The 24,250-nt window shown below is 45.2% G+C and overlaps 1 long non-coding RNA gene across 2 annotated transcripts in view; it reads left to right on the forward strand.

The window, feature by feature from the left end:
* Positions 1–3,341: 3,341 nt before the first annotated feature.
* The window catches only part of LOC121280536, a 31,527-nt gene continuing 10,618 nt past the window's right edge, over positions 3,342–24,250 (forward strand). The window contains exons 1-3 of one of the 2 annotated variants that reach the window (XR_005943633.1): positions 3,342–3,781; positions 9,767–9,872; positions 10,311–10,481. This is a non-coding gene — a long non-coding RNA (uncharacterized LOC121280536). Of the gene's footprint in view, positions 3,782–9,766; positions 9,873–9,952; positions 10,482–24,250 lie in introns of those variants that run through there. The other variant, XR_005943632.1, reaches the window with a different exon arrangement.

Genomic DNA, 24,250 nt, shown 5'->3' on the forward strand with positions numbered 1-24,250 from the left:
TAGGCTGTCTGGCCTATAATTTTCTGGCCTATCACTCGCACCCTTTTTAAATAATGGTACAACGTTCACAGACCTCCAATCCTCTGGGACTTTGCCTGTACCTAGTGAGGATTGGAAAATGATCCTCAGAGCACCCACTATTTCTTCCCTGGCTTCCTTCAACAGCCTGGGCTACAATCCATCTGGTCCTGGTGATTTATCCACCTTCAAGGATTGCAGTCCCTCCAGTACTTACTGTCCCATTATACTTATTGTATCTAATATTTCACACTCCTCTTTAACTAGAATGTCTGTATCATCTCTCTCAGTGAAGTCAGAGACAAAGTACTCATTCAGAACCCTGCCCATATCTTCAGCATCAACCCACAAGTTACCATGTACACCTCTGGTAGTCCCTATCTTTTCCTTAGTTATTGTCTTGCTCTTAAGGTACTGGTAAAAAACTTAGGAATTTCTTTGATTTTACCTGCGAATTTCCATTTTTACTTCACCCCTATACTTTGTATATTCCTCTAGGCTTTCTACAGAATTAAGTCTTTAGTGACTGTCATAAGCATTCTTTATCTGCTTTACCTTGGCCTGTATGCTTCTGGATAACCAGGGGGCTCTAGATTTGGCAGAACCACCCTTTTCCTTTGTGGGGATATGCCTACACTGTGCCCAGAGAATCTCGCCATTGAATGTCTCCCACTGATTTGACACTGTTTTTCCTTCTAATAGCTGTATCCAGTCCATTCTCGTCAGCTCACCTCAGCTTTGTAAAATTTGTCTTCCCCCAATTCAGAACTTTTACTCCTGTTCTACCTTTGTCCTTTTCCATAATGATGCTAAGTTTAACTGTCATAGAGTCATAGAGGTCTACAGCACAGTGAAAAGGCCCTTTGGCCCATTGAGTCTATGCCAGTCAAACAAGTACCTAACTATTCTAATCCCATTTTCCAGCACTATAATGTATTATGGTTATTACTATACTGTACTATGGTTATACTGTATTACACTAAACTGTATTATGGCCGCTATCTCCAAAATGGTCCCGCACTGCTTCTTCATTCACTTGCCCGGCTTCATTTCTTAAGAATAAATATAGAATTGCATCCCCTCTCATTGGGCTTGTTACATGCTAACTAAAAAAGTTCTCTTGAATGCAGTTCAAGAATTTTGCGCCCTCTGTGCCCTTCACACTGTTTGTATCCCAATTGATATTACGGTAGCTAAAGTCCCCAGCAATTACTGCCCTATTGTTTCTGCACTCAGAAATCCGTCTACATTTTTATTCTTCTAACACCTCTCCACTATTAGGGTTCTATAGTACATTCCTAGCAGTGTGGTCCTTCAGATATTTCTTTATTTTCATACCTGGCCCCAATTAATTTCCTGAAAGGACCAACCTGGATCTTACTTCAAAGAACTGAAGATGCCTACCCCCCCCAGTATATCAGGGCCATGGTGAGAACGTAGGACAGTGGGATTTGTTTTTATTCAATACAGGGCCATGATAGAGAGCGGAGCGGTGGGATTAGTTTGGGATTGATACAGGATTCTGAGGAGACTGTGGAGCAGTGGGATTAGTTTGGGATTAATACAGGGCTCTGACGAGAGTGCGGAGCAGTGGGATTAGTTTGAGATTGATAAAGGGCTCTGAAGAGAGTGCGGAGCAGTGGGATTAGTTTGAGATTGATAAAGGGCTCTGAAGAGAGTGCGGAGCAGTGGGATTAGTTTGGGGTTGATAAAGGGCTCTGAAGAGAGTGCGGAGCAGTGGTATTAGTTTGGGATTGATACAGGGTTCTGAGGAGAGTGCGGAGCAGTGGGATTAGTTTGGGATTGATACAGGATTCTGAAGAGAGTGCAGAGCAGTGGGATTAGTTTCGGATTGATGCAGGGCTCTGAGGACAGTGTGGAGCAGTTGGGATTAGTTTGAGATTGATAAAGGGCTCTGAAGAGAGTGCGGAGCAGTGGGATTAGTTTGGGATTGATAAAGGGCTCTGATGAGAGTGCGGAGCAGTGGGATTAGTTTCGGATTGATGCAGGGCTCTGAGAAGAGTGAGGAGCACTGGGATTAGTTTGGGATTGATAAAGGGCTCTGATGAGAGTGCGGAGCAGTGGGATTAGTTTGGGATTGATAGCTAAAGTGAGAGACTTTTGAATTGATAGAAGGAGAAGGTGCGATCAGTTTGGTAATTCTCTAGGAAAGAGCTGGCATATTTCCTCACAATCCCAGCCAGGAGCTCTGTTCCTGCCACACTGCAACCGTGTATCTAACATAAACCCACACCAATTTGGGGAATGACCATTTCGACAAGACCCTGAGGAACTGTTTCAGTGGAATGTATCCCAGCACGGACAGCTGGGATAAGGGTCCAGTAAATGAGGAGCAAGAGAAAATGTCCCGCTGCTTACATTATCCTTCAACACTTCCATCCACTTAAACTTTGCAAATGTTTCCTCTTGTCCTTGGGAAGGTGTTTGGCAAATTGCTGTACAATTCCTGCTCTGACTGATGGATGGTACACTGTGTTTTTAATGACAGCTGGTGTGACAGGGCAGCAGGAGAAGGGCCACAGCTGGTTCAGGGTTTACAGGTGGAAGTTAGATTCCAATAAGGAGGATCCAGGGATAGGTGATTGAAGACAGGACACTGGATCCACTTAATAAATGCCAGTGGGTGGAATGGACACATAAGGTTGTCCTGGGCGGGCCAGGTCAAATAGACTGAAGAAGTCAAAATAAAAGCAAAATACTGCAGATGCTGGAAATCTGAAACAAAAACAAAAATTGCTGGAAAAACTCAACAGGTCTGACAGCATCTGCAGAGAGAAAGACATTTACCCCGTGACTGCTGGGCCCTGCTTTTTCTTTAACCAGCCTTATTAATTCTCCCTGTCTGATTTGCCACTCTGCTTGTCTGACATGCCGTCCAAAATTAATAGAAAGTTCTTCCAACTAAATGTTAACTAAAAGAGTTAACATTTCGAGTCCGTATGACTCTTCTTCAGAATTAAAGAGAAGTAGAAATGTGGTGAAATATATACTGTTTAAGGGCGTGGGACAGGTGAAGCTGGATAGAAGGCCTGTGATAGGGGGAGGCAAGGGAGAGATTGCAAAAGATGTCATAAACAAAAGGTCGAAGAGGTGTTGATATTGGTAATACTGGCTAAAGGAGGTGCTAATGGTGACATTAAGAGTAGAAAGCAGAATGAACAAGTGACAGATAGCCCTAGTGGGAGTGGGATGGGGAGGGGACAGTGTTGGAAAAAAGATCGAAATTGGCTAAAAGGTGGGGATAAAACAATGAATGGAAATAAATTTTAAAAATAATAATAGAAATAGGTGGGAAAAAAATATTTAAATAAAAATGTAAAAATAAACATTGAAAAAAGGGGCTCAAAAAGGGGTGAGGATGGAAGAGAGAGTTCAGGATCTGAAGTTGTTGAACTCAATATTAAGACTGAAGAGGCCATGTTGTTGATATAAAGAGCAATTTCACCACCCCGTGACAGAATATCGCTATTGCAACTCCGGGAGCAGCATCTGTCAGAGCCCAGGGTTTGGCAGGAAGGGCTGTGTGTCTGATACACTCTTTGATAAGTGTTCTTTCACCTTATATATAAATAATTTTGACTCTTGCCTGTCCATCCTTACACCAGTTTCTTTCCTGTTTTTGACAGTGTCACCGTCAGCAGTGTTCCGGTGTTCAGCAGCATGGAGAGGCCGGCAGTGCAGCGTTGGGGCTGGGTGGTGACAGCGGCTGTGGTGATCTGTCTGTTCGTGTACACAAGCACAGGTACGGCACACGCTTCCTCCGCTACACAGTGAGGGAGAGGTGGGGCTGGCTACAGCAACAGAAACAACAACTTTCATTCATATAGCATTGTAAAACACCTCCAAGTTTTTCGCAGTATTATCAAACCAAATTTGACAGTCAGAGGAAGAGGTATTAAGACAGGCAACCAAAGGCCTGGTCAAAGAGGGAGGTTTATGGAGTGTCTTATTGGTGGGGAGGGAGGGTGGGATGGGTGGAGGGTGGTGGGGAGAAGAAGGGAGGACAGGAGGGGAGGGGAGAGGAGGGAAGGGAAGCAAAGCAATGTGAAGCGACGCGTAGTGGTACTGTCACTGCCCTAGTAATCCAGAGGCCCATGTTATTGCTCAGGGGACAGATGTTCAAATCCCACCAGTGATGGAATTTAAACTCAATTAATAAATCTGGAATTAAAAGCTAGTATTGGTGACCATGAAGCCATTATTGAATGTCATTAAAAACCTATGCTCTGGCCTACAAGTGACTCCAGCCCACAGCAATGTCATTTACTCTTAAATGTCCCTTGAAGTGGCCTAGCAAGCCACTCAGTTGTACAAAACTGCAACGAATTCCTTCTGCCACATGGATGACTCACCACCACCTTTTCAAGGGCAATATGAGTTGGACAATAAATGCTGGCCTAGCCAGCGACGCCCACATTCTGTGAAGAAATAAATTTGAAAAAGGTGGAAAGAGGTAGCGGGGTTGATGGATGTTGGATCCTTGTCTCCAGATCGTCGGATCCTGTTCGCACGCTTGTTATAAGGGATGGCCGATTTGATACTAATGGTTGAGTTAAGTAGCAGACACTTCATAGGTAGAAACTCTGTTTATTTACAAAAGTACTCAGCAGCAACTAAACGTGTGCTTACACTTCAAACTCTATCTCTACACTACTGCAGCTACTGACTACTGACTACAAAAGTAGCCCGTGCTACTCTGCTATTGGATACTAAGATCATGTGGACTTCCATTATATCATTCTTCTTAAAGGTATATTGCACATCAGATTACCACAATGGAGTGAATTACAGACCTCAGGGCCCAGTCAGCTGAAGGAATGACTGCCAATGGTGGAGTGAGGAAAACCGGAGATGAGGTCAGAAATGGAGAAGTGCAGAGATCTTGGAAGGTTATAGAGCCGGATGAGTTTATCAAAATAGAGGGAAGGGGTCATGGAAGGATTTCAAAGCAAGGGTGAGAATTTTACTATCGACGCTTTGCTTAACTGGTAGCCAGTGGTCAGCGAGCACAGGGGTGATAGGTCAACAGGACTGGGTGCAGGTTAGGACACAGGCAGCAGAGTTTTGGATGAGCTCAAGTTTGTGGAGGGTGGAAGATGCCAGGAAATTGTCCAGCCTCAATGTGAAAAGGCATGGATGAGGGTTTCAACAGTAGATCAGCTGTGGCTGTGGTCCAAATGGATAATATTACAAAAATGGAAGTTGGCAATCTTGGTAATGAGGAAGATATTGGTCAGGAGTTTATCTTGGTGTCCAGTGGGATGCCAAGGTTACAGATGGTGTGCTTCATTTCCGACAGTTGCCAGGGAGAGGCATAGATTTGGTGGCTGAGGAGCAGAGTTTGTGGCAGGGATCAAAGACAATGGCTTTGATTTACCCAATATTTAGTTTGAAGAACTTTCTATTAATTTTGGATGGCATGTCAGACAAGCAGAGTGACAAATCAGACAAGGAGAATTAATGAGGCTGGTTAAAGAAAAAGCAGGGCCCAGCAGTCTCCAGGTAAAGGTGATGGAACGACTCCTGTCTGTGCCCTCTCATCCTGAACGCCGTTTCCTATTTCTCACCTGCTGTGAGTTGAGGGACAGCTCACCTTGGGGATCATTCAGGGGTTGTGTCGCTCAGTATTGTACATGAAAGTTTATATCTGTGCTGTCAACAGAATTCGTGACTCTGGGCTGCAGGTATATTGGCACCTTATCAAAAAGCGGAAGTGAGTAGTGGGCAAGATTTAGAAAAGGCTCTGCCTTGATTCGGCGATTAGAGGCTGCAACAGGTCGCTTGTTTCCCTTTCACCTCTGGGACTTGAGTTCAAATCCAGTCCAGGCTGAACATTTCCCTGCTCGACTGCAGGGGCCTCTGTGAAATGAGTCTGGCCATTCTTACCCCAATTTCTACTTGACAACGAGGTTCACTTAGGTCCTTAAATTAGCAATTTGCTTGATGGGGCATTGGGTGCGCAGTGTGTGGGAATTAGTACTGGTGCCGTAGATGGTGCTATTGAGCCTGAGATATATTATTGAGACAAAGCTCTCGTTAAGTCACAGCTCAAGTCTTGCTTCCAGTTCTGGTCACCACATTTTAGGAAGGATGTGAGGTTCCTTGAGAGCAAATTTACCAGAATGGTTTCAGGGATGGGGAATTTTAGCTACAAGTTTAGGTTGGAGAAGCTGGGCTTTTTCTCATTGGAACAGAGGAAATTGAAAGGAGATTTGATAGAGGTGTACAAAATTAAGTCAGGGTTGGATAAGGCAGACAAGGAAAATCTATTCCCACTAGGAAGACACAGATTTAAGGTTTTGGACAAGGACCGCAGGGGAAGAACTTTATTATACATTGAGTGGTAATACCTGGAACTTGTTACAAATGAGGGTGGTGGAAATGGAGACAAACAATGATTTCAGAAGAAAATTGGGTCAGAACCTGAAGTAAATAACCTTGCAGGTTTAAGGAGTAGAACGAGGGAATGGCCCTGACTGGATTGATCCACAGGGAGCCTGTATAGACTCGATGGGCTGAATGATCTCTTCCTCTACTATATATAATACTCTATGACTTTTATGTGTTACATTTAACTATCCTCATTTTTTATTACATTTCTGAGCTTTGTATCATTTGCAAGTACAGTGGGTTCCAGCTTATTAATTATATATCAAAGAGAGCAAAGGATCAAATACTAAACCCTGGCTTCCCCCTTCCTTTGCTTCCCTTGCTCCCTTCTCTGTGCTTCCTCCCTCCCTTCCCTGTGCTTCCTCCCTCCCCTCCCTGTGTTTCCCCCCTCCCTTCCCTGTGTTTCCCCCCTCCCTTCCCTGTGTTTCCCCCCTCCCTTCCCTGTGTTTCCCCTTCCCTTCCCTGTGTTTCCCCCCTCCCTTCCCTGTGTTTCCCCCCTCCCTTCCCTGTGTTTCCCCCCTCCCTTCCCTGTGTTTCCCCCCCCTCCCTTCCCTGTGTTTCCCCCCCTCCCTTCCCTGTATTTCCCCCCCTCCCTTCCCTGTATTTCCCCCCTCCCTTCCCTGTGTTTCCCCCCTCCCTTCCCTGTGTTTCCCCCCTCCCTTCCTTGTGTTTCCCCCCTCCCTTCCCTGTGTTTCCCCCCTCCCTTCCCTGTGTTTCCCCCCTCCCTTCCCTGTGCTTCCCCCCTCCCTTCCCTGTGCTTCCCCCCTCCCTTCCCTGTGCTTCCTCCCTCCCTTCCCTGTGCTTCCTCCCTCCCTTCCCTGTGCTTCCCTCCTCCTTTCTCTGTGCTTCCCTCAACCCTTTGCTATTCTTCCCCCTCCTTTTGCTGTTCTTCCCTCCTCCCTTCACTGTGCTTCCCTAGTTGATTAATAAATTGATTGTTAGTGAGGAACTTCAGTAATTGATATCAGCAGAGAAAAGGTATTGGAGAAACTATAGGGACTAAAAGCAGACAAATTTCTCGGAGCTAGGATTCTGAAGGAGGTAACTACAGAGCTAGTGGATGCACTGGTTATGATTATCCAGAATTAATTCATTCTAGAACTGTACCAGTTGATTGGAAGTTGACAAATGTAACATTGTGATTCAAGGAAGGAGGGAGAGAGAAGCAGGGAACCATAGATCAGGTAGCCTGACATCAGGCATTGGGAAAATGCTGAAATCTATAATTAAGGAAGTTTTAACAATGCACTTAGAAAATCATAATATGATCAGGCAAAGTCAACATGGTTTTACGAGCAAGCAATGGGGAAAGCAAATGGTATGTAGCCATTTTTACAAATGGATTAGAGTATAGAAATAATGAAGTCTTATTAGAATTGTATAGAGACTTAGTAAGACCAGTACTATGTACAGCTTTGATCTCTTTAACTAAGGAGGGATGTACTTGCCTTATAGGTAATGCAACAAAGGTTTGGTAGACCAATTCTGGGATCAGTGTCATAGAGTCATAGAGGTCTATAGCATAGAAGAAGGCCCTTCGGCCCATCAAGTCTGCACCAGTCAAACAAGTACCTAATTATTCTAATCCCATTTTCCAGCACTAGGCCCATAGCCTTGTATGCCATGGCATCGCAAGTGCACATCCAAATACTTCTTAAATGTTGTGAGGGCTTCTGCCTCTACCACTCTTTCAGGCAGTGAGTTCCAGATTCCCACCAGCCTCTGGGTGAAAAAATGTTTCCTCACATCCCCTCTAAACCTCCTGCCCCTTCCCTTAAATCTATTCCCCCTTGTTATTGATCCCTCCACCAAGGGGAAAAGTTCTTTCCTGTCTATGCCCCTCATAATTTTATACCCCTGTATAATTCACCTGAGTAGATTGTTCTAAAAGGATAGATTGAATAGATTAGGTTTATATTCCCCAGAATTTAGAAGAAGGAAAGGTCATCTCATTGAATCATATAAAATTCTTAAGCAACGTGACAGGGTAGTTACTAGGAGAATGTTACCCCCCAGCTGGGGAGTCTAGAACTAGAGAACACAGTTCTCAGAATAAGGGGTCAGCCATTTAGTATTGAGATTAGGATAATTGTCTTGATTCAAAAGATTATGTCTCTGGAATTCTGTAACCCAGAGGGCTTTGGACGAATAGTCATTGAGCATATTCAAGACAGAGGTTAATAGATTTTTGGATAGTAAGGGAGTGGAGAGATATGTTGATTGTGCAGATCAGTGGAGCTGAGGTAGAAAATCTACCATAATCTTATTGACTGGTAGAGCAGACTTGAAGGGATGAATGGCCTAATTCTGCTTCTATTTCTTATGATCTTAAAAGCCAGGAATGAAAAAAGACCATAATACGAAAAAGTTATGATGAGCCCAAAAGAACGATCCACATATCCTCCATTGCAGCATCCTCCAAGGAGCTTGGTTTCCTCTTTACTGCCAAACACTTACTTTCCTCTTCATCACGTTTGACTGTGTAAAGCCCAAATCCATTCAAGATATGGTTAGTACTATCTTTTCTAGCGAGACTTTTCAGGTTTGTCTGACACATTCCAGGACAGGGTACAAGAGAAAAGCTTTCATCTGAGAGGTGATCTTGAGGCTTGAACTTATCTCCTTACTGCACCCTTCTTTTCTTGTTTTAATGATACAGTTATGGTCAGTGCTTCTCTGAACTTTACTTTCCCAGTCCTTCTAAGCTCTAAAATATATTGTCTTACACCTTCTTCCTTCTCCCTCCATGTTCATTGTGTTGAAACCAAGACTCTTTGGTTATTCCCTACTTTACCGTCTACTTTGACAGGATCTTTCTTTCTTGCCTCCACCTTCAGTCCTTTAAAACCTACCATTCCGCCTTTTCTGAAGGCCTGTATTGTTGAGGTATTGTTATGGGAGCACCACTTGGTCTCCAAAATATCACCTAATTCACTATCCTTGACCCTAATCAGCAAATAACAGTGGGCCATTTGGCCATATTGAACCATCACAGCTGAGCCTCACCTGGTCCTCACCCGATGTCCACCCAAGTACACTTAGACAGAACAGTGACTTTGGACTTGTGGTTCCCAAAGGACTCCACCACTGAGATTTGTTTACCTCACCTCATGTCTGGGTCTGTAGTAGGCTGAGTCATAGAGATTGATGGTTATGATTCATCAGTAACTCCTTTATTGTTGTATCATGTGACTATCAGGATGGCAAAGAGTGAACTAAGTGGACCTTGGGCTTTTCCATCCAGCAATTCACATCTTCCTATGTACAGGTCCTTCATGGTTCACAGGTAGTGAGAAGCAGCCAGACCTGAACATATTTCTCCTTTTTGTCTACACAGATTATTGGGCCAGATTTTGCTGAAGTCGGACTTCTCACAATGTATGTCATAAGTGAGACAAGAAATAGGAATGACAGAGATGGATGGTGAATTAGAACCAAATCAGGTACTGAAAGTAAAATAAAGAGAGGGAAAGCAAGATTGCATTTAAGAAAGAAAGAACAAAGAGACAGAAAGTAAGTAAACAAATTAAAAATTGAAGTTTTTAAAATCTCTGTGAAGAAATTACTACATGCAGGAATGAGATTGAAAAGATTAAATTGTTCCCTTTCTGGCTGGAGAGGCATTGCATGAACAATTATCATGCTGTAAAAAAGGTTACTTACACCATTAATTGTGAACCCGGAAAGTTCTGGAGATTTGCAATTCACAATGTTATTTGCTGTCCAATTTAAACATTAATAACAGAGCACATAAAAGAAACTCATAGAAACTTTGGGGGGGGGCATTTGGACACTCTGAACATCCCTTCTTCTTAAATGCATATTTTGTTTCAGTTTGAACTACAAACATGTCCCAAAATGCCTCTGTTTTCTTTTAACAGGAACACTTCTTCTTTTGAAAGAATTTTCCTTAGGCCACCCGACTGAATGTGGAGACAATGGGAGGTATTTCCAGAGTTGGTTGTCTCAGCTTTCAGATGAGATGGGTAAACTGAAGCTTGCTGTTTCAGGTGGATATAAAAGATTCTGTGGCACCATTCAAAGAAGAGCAGGTGAGTTCTCCCCATAACCTGATCATTTATCCCTCAACCAAAACTTAAACAAGATTAACTGGTCATTCATTTCACTTGTGGAATCTTTTTATGTAATTTCACTCCTGCATTTACCTCCATAACAACAATACTGCATTTCTAAACTTAAGCCATCAGCTGTGTAGTGGTCTGGGATGTGCCAAGTAAATTATATAGAATTAAATAGAATTTTACAGCACAGAAACGGGCCTTTTTGTCCCAACATGACTATGCCGGGGATGTTTATGCTCCACATGAGCATCCTCCCAACCAAAAAGGTGTTAGAGTAAAGCAAGTCCATTCTTCTTCCTATACTATCAGGCCCTGGAACTACAGCAATTGATGCTAATGTGCAAATGCTTAACTTATCCATCTGACATTACCCTGCTATTTTAACTTTATCCCACTTACTTTAAACAGTTTAACACCTCTACTAAAATGACCAAAGAAGAAACTTCAGATGGACATCTAAACTATTCATATTTTAGTGTCACACTATGCTATTTCAGAGCCTGAATGTTTTACAATAAATTGTCTTTAAAGTGGATTGGATGATCCAATGGCTTAGATACAGACCTTTAACCTCCTGGTCCATTTACCAGGCAGAATAATGAGAGTGTTGGAGATGGTCATTGCCTGGCACTTGTGTGCGGTGAATATTATTTGCCACCTCTCAGTCCAATCCTGAGTGTTTTCTGGTTCTTACAGCATTTGAACATGGACTGCTTCAGTGTCTGAGGAGTCACAAATGGTATTGAACACTGTGCAATCATCAGCAAACATTCCCAATTCTGACCTTATGATAGAGGGAAGGTCATTGATGAAGCAGCTGAAGATGGTTGGGCCTAGGACACTATCTTGAGGAACTCCTGCTGTGATGTCCTGGGGCTGAGATGATTGACCTCCAACAACTACAGCCATCTTCCTTTGTGCTAGGTATGACTCAAACCAGCAGAAAGTTTTCCTCCTGATTCCTATTGACTCCAGTTTTGCTAGGGCTCCTTGATGCCACACTTGGTCAAATGCTGCCTTGATGTCAAGGACAGGCACTTTCACCTCAACTCTGAGGTTCAGCTCTTTTATCCATGTTTGAGCCAAGGCTGTAATGAGGTCAGGAGCTGAGTTGCCCTGGCTGAACCCAAACTGAGCATCAGTGAGCAGGTATTGCTGTGTAAGTGCTGCTTAGTAACACTGTCAATGACACTTTTTTGCTGATGATCGAGAGTAGACTGATAGGGTGGTAATTGGCTGGATTGGATTTGTCCTGCTTTTTTGTGGACAGGACATACCTGGGCAATTTTCCAAATGCCAGGTAGATGCCAGTGTTGTACCTGTATTGGTACATCTTGGCATAAGATGCAGCTAGTTCTGGAGCACAGGTAATCATTACTATTGCAGAATGTTGTTAGGGCCAACAGGGATAGATTCAGAACAGATTTAGCAACTCAAAACTGGGCATCCATGAGGCTCTGTGGGCCATCAACATCAGCAGAATTGGATACAACTACAATCTGTAACCTCATGGCCTGGCATATCCCCCATTCTACCATTACCACCAAGCCAAGGTTCAATGAAGACTCCCAGGAGCAGCAACAGCCATACCTAAAAATGAGGTACCAACTGGTGAAGCTACACCACAGGACTATTTGCATGCAGAAGCAGCAAGTGATAGAGCTAAGCGATTCCACAACCAACAGGTCAGATCAAAACTCTGCCGTCCTGCTACATCCAGTCTTGAATGGTGTTGGACTATTAAACAACTCACTGGAGGAGAAGGCTCCACAAATATCCCCATCCTCAATGATGAGATGGCCCAGTACATCAGTGCAAAATACAAGGCTGAAGCATTTGCAACAATCTTCAACTGGAAGTGCCAAGTGGATGACTCAACTCGGCCTCCTCCTGAGGCCCCAGCGTCACTTATGTCAGTCTTCAGTCAATTCGATTCACTTCCCGTGATATCAAAAAACTGCTGAAGCTACTGGATACCTGTTTGTGTGGTTCAATTTTATAAGTAACACGCAGTAAACTCTCTTTATGATTAACTCAGAAAGTTAGTTTGTTCCATATTTAAAACAGGATGGGGTGTGGGAGTGGTGGTGGCAGGGGACGGGGGGTGGTGGGGGCGGGGGGACTGTTCATGACCCCTCTCTTATAAAAGACACATGTACAGTAAGGGGGATAGAAAAGAGGGAACTATGGATAACAACAGTAAAAGAACCACATAAATGAATATTAGCTCACATGATTCCCAGAGTCCAGGAAGTCAAAGTCCAGGGGGTGTTTCCTTAGTGCTGGAGTTCAATTCAGATGATTTCTTGATTGGAGACAGCAGCGCAAAAATCATTGAAAGTGAATGAGGATGCAGCACAATGAGGTTTCTGTATGTGGATTGTTTGACAGATGATGGTTGAATGCTTTTAAAAATAAAACAGGCTTTGAGGAGTTGAGAGCTGGTGGCCAGCTGCTTGGTCAGCTGGGATCCCTGCTCTTGCTCTTTTCAGGTTGGAAGTACTGACTGACTGATCTGTGAGGCCAGAAATGTAATATTAAAACTATCCAAGAGGCTAGGAGCATTGGGTCATGTGACGTGGCCCATAAATGAGCAGTTTCTATGCTTCTGACCAAAATCCATTGTTTCTCTTAGGAATGAAATGGTGGCTGTTAACAATTTCTCAGGTATAATGAGATTTGACGGTTCTGTGCTATTGCCCTGGCTGGGCAGCCAATTCACCTGTTAGCTTTCTAGTTTCGTGATTATAATGTAGCCTAACAATGGGATGTGAGAGTGGAACTCTTTTGTTCTTGTAATCTCTGTTGGAATCTTCCAGGACAGATGGCCAATCCTGTGTGCCATGTGACCTGTAGCAGCCATCTTTTGATTCAGCAAATGTCCATCTTTAAAAATAGCAAAAAGAGAATAAAATTTTGATGCACATGATTTCAATTTTTTTTCATGTCTTATTTATATGACAGTCCTTTTGCCCACAGGGGAAAAAATGAATTCTACTTCATTTTTTTTATATGGTCTTACAAAGAAAAACATAGATGTTCTAGACCTAGTCTTGGGGAACGAAGAAGGGCAAGTGGGTGAAATGACAGTTGACGATCATATCGGGGACTGTGATCACAATTCAGTTAGATTTAGCATTACCATGGCAAAGGATAGAGATAAGGCAGGAGTAAAAGTATTGAACTGGGGGACGGCAAATTTTGCAGAAATGAGAAGGGACTTGGCTGAGATGGACTGGACAGCACTGCTGGAGGATAAGACAGTGGAAAACCAGTGGGAAGCACTAAAAATCAAGATCACAATTGTACAAAGTAGACATGTCCCCTACAAAAATAAGAGTGGTACTGCCAAATCTAGACCTCCCTGGTTATCTAGAGGAATACAGGGGAAGATCAAAAAGAAAAAGGAAGCATACGATAGGCACAAAGAACTAAGCACTGCAGATAGCCTAGACGAATATAGGAAGTGCAGTAAAAAAGGAAATAAGGAAATCAAAGAGAGGGCATGAAAAAAGATTAGGAAGTTAAGTTAAAGGTAACCCAAAGATGTTTTACCAATACATTAATGCTAAAGGTTAGTTAAGGAAAAAGTGGGACCTATCGGAGATGAAGATGGAAACTTGTGTGTAGATGCAGAGTCTGTGGGAAGGGTTTTGAATGAATATTTTGTCTCCGTGTTTACAAAGGAACGGGAGGATGTAGATATAGTAGGCCAGGAGGAACACTGCGAGATATTGGACGAGATGGTCCAAAGAGAGAGGAAGTACTCAGGGTTGAAATTCTTGAAAGTTGATAAGTCACCAGGACCAGATGGATTGTTTCTGAGGCTGCTGAAGGAAGTCAGGGAGGAGATAGCAGATGTTCTGAGGATGATTTTCCAATCTTCACTAGGTACAGGGGAGGTACCAGAGGACTGGAGTAATGCAAACGTAGTTCCATTGTTTAAAAAGGGATCAAAGGAAATGCCAAACAATATAGGCCAGTTAGTCTTACATCGGTAGTGAGCAAATTAGTAGAATCAATCCTGAGAGATAGGATTAACTGTCATGTGGAAAGGCATGAACTAGTCAGGGATGGTCAGCATGGTTTTGTTAAAGGAAAGTCTTGCCTCACAAATTTGATTGAATTCTTTGAGGAAGTGTCAAGAAGGGTTGATGAAGGTAGTGCAGTGCATGTTGTGTACATGGATTTTAGCAAGGCATTTGACAAGGTCCCACATGGCAGATTGGTCAGGAAAGTAAAAGCCCATGGGATTCAGAGTAATGTGGCAAACTGGATAAAAGGTTGGCTTTATAACAAGAAACAAAGGGTAATGGTCGATGGATGCCCTTGAGAATGGAAAGTTGTCTCAAGTGGTGTTCCACAGGGCTCGGTGTTGGGACCCTTACTGCTTGTGTTATATATTAACGATTTAGATGTGAATGTGGGGGGCACAATTGGGAAATTTGCAGATGACACAAAGATTGGCCGAGTAGTGGATAGTGTAGAGGATAGCCATAATCTCCAAAACAATATAGATGGGTTGGTGGAGTGGGCGGTAAAGTGGCAGATGGATTTTAACTTAGAGAAGTGTGAGGTCATACATTTAGGGGGGTCAAACAGTTACAGGGATTACAAAATAAATAGGAATATACTAAGAGGGTTAGATGAAGTGAGAGATCTTGGTGTACAAGTACACAGGTCCATGAAGGCAGCAGTTCAAGTAGACAAGGTTGTAAAGAAGGCATATGGAATGCTCTCCTTTGCTGGCAGAGGTATAGATTATAAAAGTAGGGATATAATGTTGGAATTGTACAGAACACTGGTGAGGCCGCAACTGGAGTATTGTGTGCAGTTCTGGTCACCACATTACAGGAAGGACGTAATAGCTCTGGAGAGAGTGCAGAGGAGGTTTACAAGAATGTTGCCAGGGTTAGAAAAGTGTAGCTACGAGGAGAGATTGGATAGGTTGGGGTTATTTTCCCTGGAACAAAGAAGGCTGAGAGGTGACTTGATTGAGGTGTACAAAATTATGAGGGGAATAGATAGAGTGGACAGGATAAAATTGTTTCCCTTGATGGAGAATTCTAGAACCAGGGGACATAGATTCAAGATAATTGGCAGAAAGTATAGGAAGGACATGAGGAAGAACTTTTTTCGCAGAGGATAATGGGTGTCTAGAATTCGCTGCCCAAGTTGGTGGTAGAGGCAGAAACTCTAAACTCTTTTAAAAAGTACCTGGATCTGCATCTAAAGTGATGTAAGCTGCAGGGCTATGGGCCGGGTGCAGAAAGGTGGGATTAGAAAGGGCTCGTGGGTGTCCTTGGGCTGGCATGGACAGGATGGGCCAAATGTCCTCCTTCTGTGCTGTAACTTTTCTATGGTTCTAAGTACAGAGGTATGCATTCATTCTCTCAATCACACTGGTAAGCTAGCAGGTGCATTATCATTTTCTGCTGCCTTTCTGAGGTTTAAACATGGGATAAGGCATCAGCAATGACAATGCCCTTTCCCACAATGTGGGTAATGTTTAGGTGATAGGATTACAATTAAAATCTGTCTTTATTAGGAAAGACTATTCTGGTTTAGAGTTCTGAATTTTTTTGCTCTTTTGCGAGTCAGGCATAAACAAAGATGTTGATTTCAGAACTCAGTGCTTGCTCCCTTCTTAAATCCCGATTATGTATTATCTAAAGGGTCTTTGGTTTATACATGGTTATTAACACCCAGGTTTTTAGTAACAGTCAAGGTCTTCTTGGTTACCTGTAGGGGGATTCTGTGTTCCTCCCTTTGTAAAAACAAATTATTTTGACTGTAGGGCTGAGCTGCTCCCGTGATAGAAAATAGAGATAGCTTAAGTAAGTTATACTTGTATTTGTGGATGTTAGGAATGAGTTTTAGCTTTAATGTCTAAGTTTGATTTGTATTTCTGTATCTCTGTGTTAAGAAAGGTCAAATGGAGTTTTAGTTTCACTTTAAAAGGCTGCATGCATTTCTAATGAGACTTTTACGATCCCTATAAAGTGAAAGTAAACACAAGAGCAGGAAGAACAATGCTGTTGCCTAGCAACAGGGAGCCAGATAGGCAAGTTCCCCCCACAGACATACACAGAAAAAGAAAGACAGCAGTTTGTTTTGCAAGCCATTTGAGTTCAGTTAGCTTGAAGGCAGCTGTGGAGCAGAAGCAGCCTAAAAGGGGACAGATAGCAAGTCCCAAGCTAAGATAAACCCCAAAAGTCCAGGTAAGTGGAAGAAGAAAAAGTCCAAAGAAGACCTTCTAGTTAAAGGAAGGACAGGAACTTGGGAAAAGGTCCAGTTAAGTGAAGTTAAGAGTGAGGGGCAGAGAGAAAGGCCCCAAGCTTCAGATTTAAAGTGGGAACAGCTTGCAAGAAGCAAGAATGTTCAAAGAGACAAATGAAGGTCTGTAATTCTTTGCTATGGGCATGTGAAGCAGTGGTATACTGTTAAGGCTGAGTTGGTGAGAGAGAGTGCATGGAAGACAATTTGAGTGCATGACCCAGGGAAGAGGAACATTAGAGAAGGAGAGTTTGAAACCCTGGAGGTGAGCCCTTTGGAAGGCATCTGAGAGAAAATGCCAGTTTGGGAGAAGATTCTAAAGCGAGGCCCTGAAAAGCGAAGATTCGAAACCCGCGAGTGAAGGACAGAGTTCAGTGAAACTGGTAGGCTCACGGTGCGACAAGCATCTGGGGGGAGTTAAGGGGAGATCCATAGCATTTGGTTGAGGTGGCATCTGTCACTTGGTTTCAGAGTGTGTTATGTCTGACCATAGGGTGCCATAGGTTTACATGGACTGTGTACTTGCTGTGAACATTAGAGTATAAGATAGTTTTTGTAACTTGTGTTATCCTTACAAATCTGTATATATCTGTAAAGTATAGTTGTGGTTGAAGGGGTATTGTAATATTGTTCATCTTTTCTTATTCAATAAATGTTTTATTCTTTTGTTAAAAGTTCATCAGCTGACTCCTATGCCTCTGTTCTGTAGCTACTGTCCACTTATCTAAACAAACAAAAGTAAAAGTTAGAATCCATCAAGCTGGGTTCCACTCTGGGATCAGGCTTGTCCAGGGGTAACCTCAGCTGGGATCAAAACATCCTGTGAAGCTTAACTCTTCCCTGTCCACCTTTGTAACTTTGAATTTATCTGGTCGAACCCAGGCACTTTTACCAATCTGATTGCATGGAGAATGGTGGGCTTTAATTTGACTTTTGCCTCCTATAGGGATTCCAGTTTAGCATCCGGCTTGGGTGCAAGTACACCTGGGTGGCTCCAGTTACTGCTGCAAGTTTCTATTAGTTGGAGCTGCAACATGTAGTTAATCCCTTCCCAAACCTGGACCAGCTTCTCTGGACCCCGGTGATAGGGATGTTGCCTCATGGGAGTGGTCTCTCCACATCCACATCATGTACAGCTACAGTGATGCGGCTGGGCTTGTCGCTTTGGGTGCTTTTAAAAGCAGTGAACGGTCCTGTCAAGTCTCCTCACTGTTCTGCATCTCGGTGGGTGAATATGGAGTCTAATTTCACTAAAACATCTGTGTTTGTTAGCCGGACAAGTAGGGCCGCACCCACATCTCCCTGCAATTCATCATCATTGTTCCTCTTGTCCTCTTTTGTTGGGAATGGGTTTTCCCCTAGAGTGTCCCATGTCCTCTGGAACAATATTGCCCTCAGGCAGATAGTCAACTCCTGCTGTACTCCCCTGGTACTCTTCAACTAAGTGGGACATCACCCTCACTCTTTCTTGGTCTATTTGGGAACTTCCCTGGTCCAGTCCCCATTTTAATCTGCCGTGAAGATATCTGCTAAACAGATCTTTGGCTCATTAGCTCGCTCCTTTACCTTGGCATTCCCCTAACTTGTTCCATGTCCCCTGGAATACTTCTGCCCAAGTGGATGTTCGGCTCCTGCTATCTTCCTTTGTGGCTCTTCAAATGGATGAAACATCTCACTCATTATCTGCTTGTCTGTTTGGGAACTCCCTTTGTCCCTATTTAAATGTGGAAAGAAGCTATACTTCAGGCAAATCTTCAACCTTTACCTTTCCTGTTTTAACAATTTGCTTTCCATCAAACTTCAACTAAGTAGGGAATATCCCTCACTGAATCTTTGTCTGCTCTGGGACTTCTCTGGTCCCTGTTTTATTCTAAGAAAACTATTTCTACCAACCCAATTTCCAGGTCATTCTTTTGGTCTGTTTTACTTTCCACTTTTCCTTCTTTGACCTCCTTTAGGTCTACTGGCCTAACCTTGGCCCTTTTAAATCCAAGCAGCTCTTTCCTAGTCACTTCAACCATCACATGTTCTGTTGCACCCTGTAGAGCTTCTGAACATTCTCCTGTTCTCTGCACTCCTGCAGAATTGTGCTTTTTTTTTCTGGTCTCTTTAAATGCAAGTAGCCCTTTGTTAGCTACTCCAAAGCTCAGGGGTACTATCACTCCCTGTAGGACTACCGAACCTCTCATGACTCCCTGCATTTCTACAGATTCCAGCTGGCTTTCTCTAGCCTTTTCAGCCCCCTTTTCCCCGCTGGTGACTACCTTACTGCCAGCCAGATCATTTCTGAGGAGGAAATCGATCCCTGCCACCAGCAGCTCGAGGATAATTCCTACTGTACCTGGGCCTAAAACTAGATCACACTGTAGGTGGACTAAATGGAAAGGGACAGACATGCATCCTCCTCCCAGTCCACTGATCAGTGCTTTGGCTTTCAGGGAGGACTCAGGCGAGTAGGCTTATGTTTCCCTCTAACAACAAGAACTAAGTGGCCCCTGTATCCCAGGACAGCACAAAGGACTTGCTCTCATCCTGGGAAGGGTATAGGGACAATGCTCCTGGAAGGACCAAACTCCAAAAGCTCTCTAGAGTTTGTTTGGCTTGGCCACTCATAGGTCGATGCCCTCAGGGGAGCTAGTTTCTGCAGTCAGAGTCCCTACCTGCTCTGCTGCGCAACCTGCTGGCGCATCCTTCTGGAGGCTATTCTAATGGAGCCCTATAAGACCCACAGGCTTCCCTTTTAACCCCCAGTATTCAGGCCTGGAGTGCCCTATCTTGTTACAGTAGGAACACACCAATCTCCTTGTGTTCTCCTTTTGGGCTTGGGGAGGGCTTCTCGCCCCCTCATTTGTAACTTCGCCCCTGGGTGTAGCCCTGTTTCTATCCATATTGTCCTTATCTTTTCAGTGGTTTGGAAAGGGTTTGCCTAAGTTACCAGGCCTTTGGGTGAGGTCAAAGGTATCTGCATTCCTGGCGGTGAGGATTTTTTGCACCTCTAAGTGCATTCTTAGGTTGGAGGGTAAGTAGTTTTTAAATCCCTCCATCAATATTAAATCATGCAACCCTTCTTGGGGTGCTGTAATTTTAAGGAGCCGACCTACTGGTTGAATGTGATTTGCTTCAGCCATTTGAGTTCTAGGTAGATCTGTGTGGGTTTCTTACGAGTGACCCGGAATTGCTGGCAATATGCCTCAAGGGCTAACGCATAGGCATTAAGCATGGCAGCCTTGGTCTGTTCATAATTAGTGGACATGTAAGGAGTTAACATGGAATAGACCTTTTAGGCCCTCTCAAACAGCTGCCCTTGAATTAAAAGGTTCCAAAATCTGATGGCCATTTTAGCTGTCCTGCTTCTTTCTCAAACGTGGCAAAAAGGATTCCACAGCACTCTCTTCAAATTTGGGAAAGAATCTAGTGTACCTAAGCACCTCTGAGATTGGTTCTGGGGTAAGGAGGCTTGGACAGTTGCCCAGTAGATAGAGGTTTTCCCTAGCAGCTTCCATCTATCTAATCTCTGTCTCCCTTTTAGCCACTAACGCCCATTTCCAATTTTTGGAGCTGGAAATCTTCTCTTTCCCTTTCTCTCTCTTGAAACTCTGGCCAGAATTTTCTGGCTGATGTGTGGGTGGTGGAGCCCTCACATCAGCACTTAAAATGTCGCGCGAGCATGCCAACGTCACCGCGTGGCATCGTGATATTTCGGTCGATGGGCACGCTCAGCGTTCAACTGCCATTAATTGAAGACCTCGTTAAGGCCCGTAACTTGCCAACTGTCCTGGATTTTGAGGGGCCCGTATGAACTTCGGGTCGGAGCACGGGCCCAACGGGCAGGCGGGTAGGAGATTTTTTAATAAAACTCATGCACTGGCGGGATATGTGGACTCAGAGGGGTTGTTCATGTTTTCCACGAAGTTCTAATTGCAGAAAGTGTTTTAAAGTTGCCTGTGTGATTGTTAGCAGTAGTCATCGATTTCCAAGAGTTTTTTGTGTACTTTGAAACCAATCTGCAGACAGGAATCTTTCTCGGGCCTGCAGTTTTCCAGAGGCCTCCATTTAGCCTGGGGGTATGAGTTCTGACATCTCCACTGGAGGCAGCTCCTCTGAGGAGGAAGGGAGAGATAGAATAAGGAGGAGGCCATGACTGGACAATCAGCCTCCAGGGGATCCTCCTTTGGGTGGCCAGGTGCAGGCACAAGGGGCACAGGACCAAGAGGTTGTCCAAGGTGCATGGGGCCACAGAAGATGCCACTATCCTGTTGCCAGTGTATACAGGCGGCGAAGCAGCTACTTCAATATGACTGAGGTGCAGTGCCAAAGGAGGCTCTGACTCTCAAGGGAGACAGTCAACTATATCTGTCAGATGATTGGCCCTGAGATCTCCCCTAACTGTGTGGGTGGACACCCCATGCCAGTGGCTCTGAAGCTCACGGTTGCCCTCAACTTCTATGCCTCTGGCTCCTTCCAGGGCTCGGTGGGTGATCTTTGCGGTGTGTCCCAATCAGCTGTTCACACTTGTGTCAAGCTCTGTTCAGACGGGTATTGACCTTCATCCACTTCTGCTGTGACCAGGCAAGTCAGACACAGCGAGCCAGAGGCTTTGCGGCCATTGCTGTCTTCCCCGTGTCCAGGGTGCTATAGACTGCACACATGTGGCCATCAAGGCGCCTGCAGGTGAGCCCGGTGCCTTCGTCAACATGAAGAGCTTTCACTCCATGAACGTGCAGACAGTGTGTGATCACAGGATGCTGATTCTACAAGTCAGTGCGAGGTACCCAGGCAGCTCCCATGACACCTACATGTTCAGACACTCCCAGGTGCCGGGGCTTTTCAGTGCTCCGGCTCGGCTGGATGAATGGCTGCTGGGTGACAAGGTCTATCCCCTCAGAAGGTGGCTCATGACTCTCCGCCACCCAAGAATAGAAGCTGAGCAGCGCTACAATAGGAGCCACGGCACCACAAAGGCTGTGGTGGAGAGAACCATTGGTCTTCTCAAGATGCGCTTCCGTTGCCTGGACCACTCAGGGGGCGCACTCCAGTACCCCCCAGATTGCGTCTCTGTGATAGTGGTAGCATGCTGTACCCTGCACAATCTTGTGCTGGAAAGGGGGGATGCAGTTGACGATGAAGACCTTGACACCCTGGATGAGGCTGCACATGATGAATCCAGCAGTGGCTCAGAGGATGAGGAATCACAGGGTGATGATGAGGGGCAGAAAGCCGACCCGCTATTACACCAAGGAGGCAGGGACATCCGGGACAAGTTAATCCAAAGAACCTTCAGCCAGCTCCACACACATGGATCAGCAGGAACAGCGTTGCCTGGCGCTTCCACACGTGGCACTTAGGTGCTAAATCTTCCACCTCATCAGCTGCAACTAAGGGCTTAATACAGAAACGTCAATGTCCACTCAAACACTCATGACAGATATGTGAAAAAGAAAAATGCACCACAAATGAAACACCCTCAGCCATGGTAACAAAAGTTGACTTTATTATGTCCAAAAGAAAAGCAAACAATACTCCACTGCAATAAGAACAATTTGGGTCCCTGTTCTAAGGCCAACACAAAATCACCAGTGACATACCCGTTGAGTGCCTAGCATGCCTCATGCTTACGTTTGTGGGTGCTACGTCTAGGGGCCGCCCCATCAGTCGGAGTGGCTTGAGAGAAGCCTGTTGACTCTGCTGTCCTGTTCGCCTCGATGACCTTAGCGAGCGTCCTCTGGCCCTTGGAGCCTGTGATGGCTCCACCTGGGAAGGAGTGGCCAGTTCCTGAACTGGCACCTCCTCAGTTGTCGCAGCCTCGATGGAAGCAACGTTGACTGGCAGAGAGGTGGAGAAGCTGCTGCCCTCATCCGGAGTGCCCTGAGAGGAGCTTGCAGTGAAGACATGCAGCTGCTGCGCTGACATGAGGTCCCTTTCGACCTCCCTGCTCACCGCAGATGCATGGGCACCGAGTGCCGACGCTTGGTGCCCACAACATCTCCAACATGGGGAATGACCACCCGTGGCCAGTGCTACTGTGAGGGCTTGCAGGTCAGAGCATATCCCAATCATAAAATGTTCCATTTGACTGAAGCCCCTCTCGATGAGAGTTGCCAATCTCTCATTGAAGGAAGCCTGAAGCTCTGCCCTGAGGGCCAAACCTTCACGTGCACTCTGCCTGGACTCCTCCGTCGCAGAGACCAACTGAATTATACCCTCATGCAACCCTGCCAGATGCAAACGCACTTCCTGCTGTCTGTCCTGCAGCTGCTGCATTGGGCAGAAGTCCAGAGGCACATCAACACTGCCGGACTCAGCATGTGCCTCATCCCTTGCAGCCCTCCAGCTGCTGGTGCCATCAGCATTCTCTGTCCCTACCATCTCCTCCATCAATTGTGAAGTGCCCTATCCACTGTGACCCGGGACACTAGCCGACGGTAAATCCCCCACCGAGGTGTTTGTGTCTGCGCTGGTGCCAGGCTGGCTGAAATGTTGTGCTGCAAGTTGCACATGTTGGGCCTCAGGTTTGGAGGGGGTGCTGCGGTGTCGAGCTGCGGGTGACTCTGGTGGTGATGCTGAAATTAACAACAAGGACAGTGCATCAGTTAGCATTTAGTCAGTTCAACCTTTCATCCCTTTCCCCCCCAGCCTCACAAGTCGCTCACCCTTCAAGACCCTATGGAGAGGAACATTGGTGAGGTGGAAAAGAGTCAAGAGGAGTCCCAACCATTAAACGCACATGCAGACAGGCTGGTCAGATGGCCTCACGAATGCCACGTGGCATGTTATGTACCATTGGAGCGGGGAGAGTGCAGAGGTATCTGACCTGGATGCATGATGGCCTGGAGAGTTGGGGGGCTGAGGAAACATCACAAACACTTGCGACATTTGCTGTGGATCACAGGAGATTGAGAGGTCACATTATTAACCTTCATTCCATTAGGAGGGGCATAGACCGGGTGGGCAGAAGGCAACATTTCCCCTTGGTGCAGGGATGAGTAATGTGGTGGCATTTATCTAAGTTGAGTGCATGAGGTTCACAGTTGAGGTACTGAGGACCTTTTGGACAAAGTAATGTGGGGTGCACTGGCTGAAAGGGTGGTGGAGGTCCCAAACCCCCTGTGCAGCAGCGATGCCATGGCATGTTAGAGCATGGGGATAGTGGTCACAAATGGGATAAGGTGACTCTGGAGGTTGGTGGAGATGCAAATCCTCAAAGGGACGAGGGACCTTTGTGTATGACCCACACGTCAGAGTGTCTCAGTCTGTGAACGAGCAGTGTTTCAACATTAATGATTACAGCAACCATCAGTGGTTTGGATGGTGGGTAGACAGAGTGGATGGGACTGTGGACCTCAAATACCTGGCTGCTGGACCCCAGCCTCGCCACCCCCGGCCGCCCTGGCCTCCTGCCTCCTTCCCAGCTCCATGGCCTGCTCTTCAAATGTGGTGAGGCACTGGAGCAGGGCGTGCCCACC

The sequence above is a fragment of the Carcharodon carcharias genome, chromosome 7 (genome assembly GCF_017639515.1).
Source record: "Carcharodon carcharias isolate sCarCar2 chromosome 7, sCarCar2.pri, whole genome shotgun sequence".
In the NCBI taxonomy this organism is placed as follows: domain Eukaryota; kingdom Metazoa; phylum Chordata; class Chondrichthyes; order Lamniformes; family Lamnidae; genus Carcharodon; species Carcharodon carcharias.